Source organism: Cyprinus carpio, chromosome B2 (assembly GCF_018340385.1).
Source record: "Cyprinus carpio isolate SPL01 chromosome B2, ASM1834038v1, whole genome shotgun sequence".
Lineage (NCBI taxonomy): Eukaryota > Metazoa > Chordata > Actinopteri > Cypriniformes > Cyprinidae > Cyprinus > Cyprinus carpio.
Genome location: NC_056598.1, coordinates 2846372 through 2857896, shown reverse-complemented (window position 1 = coordinate 2857896; position 11525 = coordinate 2846372). Strand labels below are relative to the sequence as shown.

Genomic DNA, 11525 nt, shown 5'->3' with positions numbered 1-11525 from the left:
CCACTTGTCTTTTATATATATATATATATACATATATATATATATATATATATATATATATATCTATATATATATTATACATAGGCCTATGTGTGTGTGTGTGTGTGTGTGTGTGTGTGTGTGTGTGTGTGTGTTGTGTGTGTTTGTGTGTGTGTGTGTGTGTGTGTGTGTGTGTGGTGTATTTTTATATATATATAAATGCAAATGCTAGTGCTGCCAACTGATTAATCGCATCCAAAATAAAAGTTTTTGTTTTACATAATATGTGTGTGTGTGTGTTATGTATATTTATGTAGGCTTTATATAAATACACACATGCATGTATATATTTAAGAACCATATGTTATGTTTATATATGAAATATATTTATATATAATAAAAATTATTTTAATATATATAGATGTAAATATTTTCAAAATATATACTGTATGTGTGTATTTAGGGCCTATATATACATAATAAATATACACAGTAGGCCTACACACATATATTATGTACTTTATGTACAAAAACTTTTATTTTGAATGCGATTGATCGTGCTTAATTGTTAGACAGCACAAAAAAAATACTTAACTAAATAAATAAATAAACACAAAATAATCTCTCTCTCCATAAAAATTGTATGCACATTTTTATAACTATTTATGAATCCCTTTGCTCCTAAATATTTAATGTTATGTTCTTAATACGGTTTCACCATGGCCTATAACATATGTTTGACCAAGTCACAGCAAGTGACTGGTTATCTGCTGCTGACGTCATATTGTCATGCACGCACGCGCTTGATAGTTAATCAGGAACGTGAGAACAAAGTCTGAGCTGACAGAGAAACTTGAGCATTTTTGTTTTGTCAGTTTGTTAACAAAACTGAATTGCTTTCTGAGTTTTCGACAGAAGAAAATGCATTCAGTCACAGGCCTCCTAATTCTCAATAAAAAGTCAAACCACAATTTTTACACTTTTTTTAATTGTGCAATGATCTTGCCTAGGGAACCATATATAATAAATGATTAAATAATAATGCATAAGTAAGTTGGATGCTCCATCAGGCTTTATGAGCTGTATTTGACTCCTCCCAGAATCATTCTTTCCTTTTCAGATCATTAGCTACATGTAATGTGTGCAGGCAGCATGTGGCAACATTTTTCTCCTCCGTTTCAAAATATGCATGTTTTATTATTGGTATTAATAATGTTTTTGTGCTGTCCATGATCCTGTAAGAAAAGCCCTGCAAACCATTTCTGGTCCCGGCCCACCAGTCGAGAGCCACTGGTTTGCAGCAATGCATGAGATGCTGAGCAATGCGGTTTTCTCATCTGTTTCAGGTGCAATTCACACAAGGAGCACAAAGGCACCAAAAGGTGGAGGATTCCTCATCCACCATGTACTTCCCCGAGTTCGGTGGGTCTTTGCATTCAGCTATGAAAGCCTGCAGCTCTGATAAGGGTGCTCCATGCTTCTGATAGCGCTGCAGGTAAAGAGAGAGCAGAGTCACGTGCTTGCTAAGACTGTCAGCCTCACAGTTACTTCACATAGTCAGTGTTTGGGATTGACAGCTGCGTTCTGCTGCCCATCACTATTACTCACTACTAACACAAAGTATTAAACTTCAGCACATAATCGATCATTCCTAGTCATCACGTATCAGTGTTGTGAGCTCACCACCAAACCAAAAGCATGCACTTAGTTATCAAAGCATTGTGATGGCAAGCTTGCACAGGAAATCGAAACATCTGCTTGCTATTTCTTGCACCACAGCTGCTGTTGTTGCAGCAGAACTGAATCGACTCACCTTGATGGTTTCATAGGTGTCTGTGAAAAGGGCAATGAAGAGGCTCAGAATCATGAATGTAAAGAGCGGGACGAAGGTGTAGATATACATCCTGCTGAACATCCACACCAGATCATTCTTGTCTCGGATTTTGGTGAAGGTTGAGTAGATTTCATCTCCATTAATCATGGAAAAAAGGCAGTTAGCCACCGTATTAAATGACCGAAACTGTGGAGAAATAAGCATTATCATCATTTTCTTCATAAGGCAGGGATGCTATTTATTTAAATGCTTAATTTATTAGGTTTAAAGCCACTTAAATGGGTAGCTGATATTAAATACTCATACTCCATCTAGAATTTTTTTTATGCATGTAGCTTTTATAAACTACACTGAATATTTCACGTACTTTTAAACATTTATTTGTAACAATGCATGCATAGCCATTTAATATTTTTACACTTTATCTATACAATATTAATGTATAGATAATAATAATGGCTTATCTCACAGGGTTTAGAATTGATTTTTATTTGTGAAAAAACAAAAATGTAGCATGTAATAATGTAATATAGTTTGTGGAAGCCTCTGTGATTGTACAGAGCCATGAATATTTAATTCAGGGTTTAAAAACATCCTAATTTCATCACCCTTTTGCCTTTGGAGAAATGGTCCTATAGCACATTAAATTAATTCCTCATAGTATAAAGCCATACTAATAATAAAAGAACAAAAAAATAAAAAAATAATAAAAGATGTCCACTGTATAGAATAATGACAACACTATACATATACTGTGATTATATATAATAATATATAATAACGTAAGGAGTATAAGCATGTGAAAGGTTTTACACAATGTCTAAAGCAATAAAGGTAAAACTTTTCACAGTTCATGTTGGCTTTGGTATATTATAGCTATGAATATATTTTTTTAATACTGCTCACGTTTTCATGGTGTGGCCCCAAAACGATCCATCCACAGAAGCAGTAGCTAAGAAAGATCATAACAGCGCAGAAGGAGAATCGGATGACGTTAGGAAGTGCAGCCTGCAGGGTGAGGATGAGGATCTGATGGAGACACAAGAAATACAGACTCATCACTGTCTAACATAGATCACTAAATCCACTGAAAGGTCTAGCATGCTTTGTTTTGCCAATGCCACTTTATTTATTTATTTTTTAATTTAGTTATTTATTTTTTAATGTTGCTTAATATTTAAACACACCACACACACACACACAAAATGAATAAATGAGCGACTTACATAATATTTCTGAAAGAAACTGAAGTAACGCATTACTCCAGTCCACACAAGCATTGTTGCTGTGCCCAGTAAAAATACTGCACACATCATAATTTGGTTAGTTCCTGAAAACAAGACAATTGCTGAGCATTAGTCTATACATCTACACTATTGCGCCTGTCAGCTCATATGATGACAGAACAGACACGACCCGTGACTTATTCCTTTAAAGCCTCTGTTGCGCATCTCTTGCTCACCTTGCTCTGTATGCATATTTTGAGAACTGATCCTGCGATAGTCAGCGTGTCACTGATGATGATGAGAATGTACCAGCCGTTGATGAACTCCATTCTCTCAGACCAGCAAACTCTTTTATTGTGGTAAATGGATGCGAATGTTATGTACTCCTGACGAGAAAGCACACGCATATGACATAGGTATTTATTGTTTTTTAAAGGAGACATATTATTATCGCCCCTTTTTATAATATGTAATAAATCCCAGGTGTCCCCAGAATGTGTCTGTAAAGTTTCAGCTAAAAAAAAACCCACAGATCATTCATTATATAATTTTGAAAATGCCTATTTTGAGTGTTAAGCAGAAACACACTGTTTTTTGGGCCTGTCTCTTTAAATGCAAATGAGCTGCTGCTCCCCGCCCCTTTTTCAGAACAGAGCTGCACCATTACAGCTCAGACCTGCTAAAAACATCTGTTTTGCTTCTGATTGTCTTTTTTATTGCACGGAAATCATGCGTTTTAAACCATAGTAGTTTAAACTTCTGATATATACGGTTTTCTGAGCACACACGTACAGAATGCGGCTGTCACAGCATGTGAGAACTAAACGAAGTTTTTCATTCACACACAAGTTTACGTTAAAATCAGACGAGTTACAAAAACAGTTGGTTATGTCTGTGAAGGTAAATAGCTGGGAAATTAAACTGCATGTTTATTTTAGATCTGTGTGGCAGCAGCAATATACAATAAATAAATCAATAAATCAGAATAGAATAGAATGTAGCAGTGTTTTTTGGCCTTGTAATTGTAGAGCCTCAAAGGTATAGTTCACCAAAAAATGAAAATTTGCTGTTAATTTAGTGTTCAGTTTCTTGCGCAGACCAATCGTTTCACTTCATAAGACCTCAATATATTGTCAAAAGCCACAGGGATTAATTCTTGTGTTTTCTGCATGTGCTTTTTTGACTCTTAAAGTGTCGGTAGTCATTGACTAGCAGTTCATGAATCACCAGTGCACACGGTTTCAGATAAAAATATTCTTTACTTTCTAATTGGCATTATGGAATCAATACCATTTTAATTACATAAAGCAAATTAAAAAAAAAAAAAAAAACCTATAAACAACTCAGTAAGAAAAAAGGGACAGTCATATCATACTTACAAAACTGCAAGAGCACGCCTTTGTAGACTGAGCGTGTGCAGAGGATGAGCGAGAGCAAACAGGAGCAGATCACCACGCAGTCGAACAGAACGATGAGCTGATAGTGAAGGTCTGCTGGAAACAAACACAGCAAAACAGACTTTCAGACGTTTTCTCACATACTATTAGTTAGTTGCTACATGGACAACATAAGTAAATCAGTGACTAAAATATATTTCATCATCCTCATTTGTATTTGTTTAGAGTCAGCAGTGGAAAACTGATCACATGACCATGTTGAGTGGGGGGCGTATTGAAAATCAGTATGGAATGAAGCTACAGAGGCCATAGAAAGAATGTGGACACTTAAAGATAATACAAGTACATTGTTTGCAGATTGGTCACTTGTTTGATATTTAGTATCTAATCATTCATACATTTTTAAGCCTGCCCGAAGTTTACAAATATGCTCTAATTTAGTTAATGTCATGACTACCGTTACCAAAAAGTAGTATACTTCAAGTTTATTTTATTAAGTATACTTAAGTAAAGTTCAAGTATATTTTTAAGAATACTTAATTTATCAAGTATATAAATATCAGTGTTCTAGTAGTATACTTGTAAGTATACTGTTTCAGTACTCCTTGGGACTAAATTGGCCCACATTCTAGTATATAAAAAGTATACTTTTAAGTATAACACAAGTAGCAAACTTTAAGTACACAACTAGTTTTATCTCTGTGTTTGTAGTTTGTACTGCAATTATACTAAAAGTGAACTTATAGGTATACTGAGAGTTACTAATTAAAAACTTTGTGTGCACTTTGAAGTATAGTCTCAAGTAAACTACTAGTTTAATAGTTTTATACTGCAAGTATACTCAAAGTTTTCTTTACGTGAACTGTTTGATCATACTTTTAAGTATGCTACCATGTACCTATTTAGGTTTTAATTTGTATATATTTTTGTTATATGACTATCTGAACATACAAAACATCCAAGAAAGAACAGAGTATCTGCCTTGTAAACAAAAACATTTTATTCTAGCTTCATGCATTCTTTTTTCTAAACACTTTAATGTGGGCAAGTTTCATAAAAAATAAAGAAATACACATTTGAACAAAAGCTGAAAAAGGAGGTCGATCAACACCCCAAAGCGTGACTGTAAGCTGGACATGATTATTATCTCTTCATCAGTCGACATTTTATTCCATAACGTTACAGTTTTGATGCTGTTTCATGTCAGATGATCGTGTTAGATTACATGTGTTTAGTATCTGTTGTTTCTTTTTTCTTCTTCACTTGTGGTGTTTTGGAAATTCTGTACAGAAGATGTGTACTAGCGCCCTCTACTGTATATAACAATGAAAACACACCGGATTCTAGGAGCACAAGTATAGCTCAAATATATTAATAATTTTTGTAAGTACAAGTCAAGTGTACTACTTAAATTAATTTTAAGTCACATATATATTATATTTAGAAAACGAAAATAAAGTTAAAAGCAAAAAAAAACAATTTCTGAGCATTACATAAAAGTAAACTAAAAGCATACTTTCCCTTTTTTAGTTTAAACGAAGTATACCAATAGCACACTTGAATAAACATATTTTTCGTAAGGGTATGATGACTGCTGATTTTGTATAGAGGGGATTTTGTGTTCTTTTGTGTGTGTGTGTGTGTGTGTGTGTGTGTGTGTGTGTGTGTGTGTGTGTGTGTGTGTGTGTGTGTGTGTGTGTGTGTTCTATTTTTGGTCCTATATCACAACTTACTTGAGCCAGAAACATTCCAGTCCTTGCAGACTTTTATCTGAACATCACTTCTCAGCGTTATCTTGATTTTTCCACTGTGTGCATGGTTGTCAAACTTGATCTGTAATCGAACGCAGCAGATTAACCACTTTATCAAATTAACTTTAACCTGTCCAATAGTTATTCCAGCTCTGAGTCAGACATCCTCTGCTTAACACTGAGAAATAATGAACTCGAGAGCTCCATGACGAAACGGCATGAAATCAACTAAATGTTGACATGAAAGAAATGAAAACAAAAATGGAGGTGTAGTCTTCATGTGACAAACCTCTATTAAACCAATCCTGGAAACTGTGTGGTTATGGCTAGTAAAGGACTTTGTGGAAATGTGCTTTTTGAAACCTAAAGCAGAAGCAGCTGTCTTTTGGATGTGAAAGCAAACCGGAGAATTAAGAGTTTCAAGGACAGCTACACTTTAGGAGATACGAACTATAAGTACATTTGCAGCTACATGTCAGCTAACTCTCATTAGACTATATTAGTAGACTGTTAGGTTTAGGTTTTTAGTAGAATAAGTTTGACATGTACTTGCAAAAGTTAGGGCAGTAGAATGTGTGTTGCTGAACCAGCCAAAATAAGTGTTATAAAGCAGATGACTGCTAGTTGGCATGCAAAGTTACACTTACAAGACAACATGTTATCTTAAAGACACGTACAGTATGTGTGAAATTTAACACTTACATTAATGGCAAAGTCATAGCAGTCCGGTAACTCCTTATAATGCACTGTTTGAAGGTTGATAGCCTTTACTTTGAGATAGATGTTTACTGCTAACAACCTGGAAATGAACCACAAAAATGTCCAGAAAACATAAGCACAAAACTCAATGAATTCAAATTAAACGGCTGAATGATTCAAATATAAATGTAATATACGCACCTTTGAAAATCTAAAGTGAGGTTCATGTCATTTTCCAAATCATCCTTCTTGAAGAGTGAAAGGGGTTAAAAATAAAGACATTCTGCAAATTAAGTGAATAACAACAAACAATAAGCTGTAAAATCCAGAGACCAAAGAAATTATATAATATTACAGCACATTTAACTTCTATCTCAGTAGTCTTTTCAGCTTAACGTGACAGTGGATGTTTACTTCTGTCATCCGTACCACCGTAATTACATTAGATTGTACAGCTGTGTTATTATGATAAATGATGATGTACCTGTCTCTACATGTGGGATCAATATCAAAGGTCTCATTGACTGGTAAGATGTTAGCATGTGACGATATAACTCTTGACAGACCGACAGAGGAGTGAACACGTCATCAATCCTCTCAAACGCATGATTATCAACCGTCAGGTCTTGTAGGTGTAGAATACTAAAAAAACCAATCAGACAATAAATCAGATGCAAACAATAAAAGAGATAAAATCACGCCACCTCTGTGAAACGTAATATTTACTCAAATGAAACCCAGCTGCATATATACTGCTGGTTTTGGAAATGTACATGCATTTCATGATCAGTATTTCATAAACTGTGCAAATCTTAATAAAAAAAAAAAAAAACATGATTTCAGCATGTTCCAATCTCACATTTGCATTCATAGGAGAGGAAGTTTAGATCCTATGTTTTTCTGCTTATTTTAATGTTCCAGTTCTCACTGTACATTATAAAAATGAGCTGAAAAAACTGAAACAATGTCATTTATTTAAATTGCATTTTTATATTGGTAATGATGGTAAATCACGGTTTTCAGTTCTGTTTAGTGTGTCTAAAAGCAAAAAAATTAAAAGAAACAATTTTGTTTAAATAGTGTTACACCAGAGTGTTACTAGTTTTACTGACCGCAGAAATTAATGTGGGTTGGTTGGTTTATTTATTTATGATAGATTTTTAAAAGATTATATTTTTAAAAGACATCACAATGAACATTGAGGTCTTTCATAAACAATGTTCACATCTTTAAGTGAACTAAATTAAACATCGAGTAACAAAATGTTTTTAGTTTATCTTGAGTAAACATTTGACTTCCATATTATAAGTAATTTAGCTTTTGTTTATGGTGAAATAAATAAATAAATATTGTATATTGCAATAAATATATATATCTATTGCTTGTATCTAAAGAAAAATAATATAAGTTTAAGGTCTTTATAATAAATTAATGTACATTTTTGTCTTTGGGAATTTTTTTTTTTTTTTTTAATTGATATTAAATCAAAATGTAGGTTTTGAACCAAACATAAATATATTTTGAGGAAAACATTTTCTGTAACAAATTAGAGTTTTTTTTTTTTTTTTTTTTAAAAGGTTGGGTCCAAAGTATGCTTCTTTTCAAAGCACTTACCCTGTTGATTATGTACAGGATTGTGGTCATGAACCTCGTGCTTTGTGTACAAGGCATAATCTTTATTTCTGTTCTGGTAATTTTTCAGGAAAAAATGTTTGAAAGGCGACGATATTTCCTCTTTGAAGGTGACCATCATCTCATTGCTCAATCCGAAAGAAAACTAACTGTGGAACAAAACCAACACTCAGGCAGATCATAATCAATTTATAAACAATATCATCAGAACTGCATATCTAGACCTAAAACAAACTGACAGTAAATGAAGTGTGAAATTGAGCTTGTTTAGAATAGGGACACATGGTCACAGTCATATTTCCAGTTTTACGAAACAATTTGAAACCTGAGGATGGTGAGACAACATGAGGAAACTATACATATTAACTGTAATGGGGGCACTCTGAAAATGAAAGGATTTGAATGAAAGCTTACTGAATTAAAAGTAATCTGTGTAATGTAAAACATTCTCTTGATGTGGAAGACTAAATCTAACAGACTACTAAAAAATGGATTCAGGATAACATGGATTTCAGCATTAACCTAACAAAATGCGGTATTTCCTGGAGTAAATCACATACCTGGAAGGTTATAATGGCAATCTTGAGTATCTGCAGCATCATTTTCCATGGCTTACGACCTCTGGCTCTGTACTTCTGGCATGGACTCATGAAGAAATATTTCAGTTTCCTCCTGAAGTTTTCCACAGACTGAGGGTCCACATGTGATTTAGCCGTTCTGTGGCATGCCGGGTGATTATTCGGACCACACCAGACAAAAAAAACAAGCTCTCCGTCAGACATTGTGCCAGCTCACTCTGAAATCAGGACGGACTGACTCGGCACTGAACACACACACAGGGTTTTTTTGGGGAACTGAAGTGTCGTCTCGCAGTTTTCAAACTGGTAAAAACCGAGAGCTCATCTCCAGCTGAAGTGCTTGCCCGAAAGCTCAGATAGATTCAACATTTTTTAAAATCGCCCCCGTGCCGTACATCATATATATGCAGATAAAAACATTTTCTGAGCAGGTTGTGCAGCATTCACTTCATTTGTCTGCCACTATTTGTGGGTGTGGATGTAAAGTATAAAAAATAAGAAAATGCTGCAGTAACTACATGACGTCTCATCTTTAAAAGAGAGATCAATAATTCTCCTGAACATATTTTTGAGTCAACCAAGCCGAGAAAAAGGAAAAGGGCTTTCACACTTGAAATATATTACCCTGGGTCATTCTAATTCCTGGGTTATCTTGCCTCATGTTTCACACACTGCTCATAATTTACAGTTTCATAAATTGTGATGACAGTCCATAAAAAACCGGCTGCGCTGGTTCTTTTCTCCCTTAAGTGTAGTTAACTTTAAGGTGTTTTTAACATATTTTAGCATTAGTGTACAAATGAAAACTTGTTTGATGTTTGAAGCTCATGTGACTGTATTAAATATAATGTCCTCGGAGAGTCAAAAGAATACACATGCACAGATCAGTTGGTTATAATTATCAAATTTGAAACCCCCCATACTGTATTTGTAAGGAATCAAATGATCAAATGAAGTGTTAACACTTTATATTCTGTGGAGTACTTGCATTTTCGCTTTAACCCTAACCTCCCTTACTCCTAAAACCTTACCATATACTTCAAAAACTCATTAACAGTTAAAGTGGGGAAGCTTCCAGAACAACCACGCAGTTACACAGTAAATCCATATTGTTGTATGTATTTAATGTTAGTATTTCATAGTAGTTTAGAGCCACCTAATAATAAGTGTGACCAATTAAGTTTATACACTTTTACTATATAAGCTGATGATCTGTAACTATATATGACAATATACGGTTTTAACAATATATAAAACACAATGCACATCATTTATTATTACAGGCTATGATCCTCAGTAATGCACTGTAAAACGATGATCCACTCCAGAATGACACTGAATGAGGTAACAATTTGCTCTCAGTTTGTTTTTGGGAAGATTGTAAAATCCACCCATTTAACAGCACACACTACCTAAAGTCTAAACATTTGTCAATAAGTTACACAACGGTTTGCTTGTAAAAGTGAGTAATAGGAAACTCTTGACTTTTGTACTGTATGCTTAACAAAACTTTTTCTGTAGCAAATGTTTGCAGCGAAGCATCTCTACAACTGATGTTATCACAGCATTATTTGCTCACGAGTGGAACAACATACTATAAAACTTAAATCATGGATCCACCCACAACTTAAACACCATGCTTTAGAGTCTTCAGCACAATGTGAACCACAAAAACACACCATATAGAAACTCTTTAAATGTCAGCATTCAGCAGTAAACACCAACAGGGTTTTTTCCCTTTACATCAGAAACATAACACATTTTAGACTCTTCTATCACAAATATGCAACATTTACTGTCCTGATGCAGCCCTATGCAAAACATGCAGGAAGCTAAAAATCCACTGCCCAGTTTGAGTTAATTCTTAAAAAAAAAAAAAAAAAAAAAAAAAAAAAAACACACACATAAATTCACTTTACTTGAAGCCTTAGTTTTTAATGCATTATATGCATTGTAATGCACATATATCATGCATTGTATGATTTCATAATTGTAAACACAGTTACAATGCTTTTCCCTTCATTGTTACACCTTCAGAAAGTATAACACATGACAAACAAGCCTTCAGATATTATACTTAGTGCAGTCAAATGATTAATTGTGCATCCCAAAAAACGTTTTTGTTTACATTATATATGTGTGTACTGTGTATATTTATAATGCATAATAAACACCACAGCATGCATGTATATATTTCAGAAAAAACTGCCCGTTGTTTATATTATTAAAATATTATATTTTAATGATTCAATTACATGAATATAAATATAGGCATGTAAATACTTTTCAAATATATTACTGGATGCATGTGGCATTTATATATATATATATATATATATATCATATTATTAGATATATAATATTGGTATATATATAAATATACACAGAATATACACATAAAAAAACACATTAAAAAAAAAAGTTTATTT

The 11525-nt window shown here is 33.7% G+C and overlaps 1 pseudogene; it reads right to left on the bottom strand.

Moving 5' to 3' along the window:
* Positions 1 to 864: 864 nt before the first annotated feature.
* Positions 865 to 9300, bottom strand: LOC122136386 (annotated as a pseudogene).
* Between the last annotated feature and the right edge of the window lie 2225 nt (positions 9301 to 11525).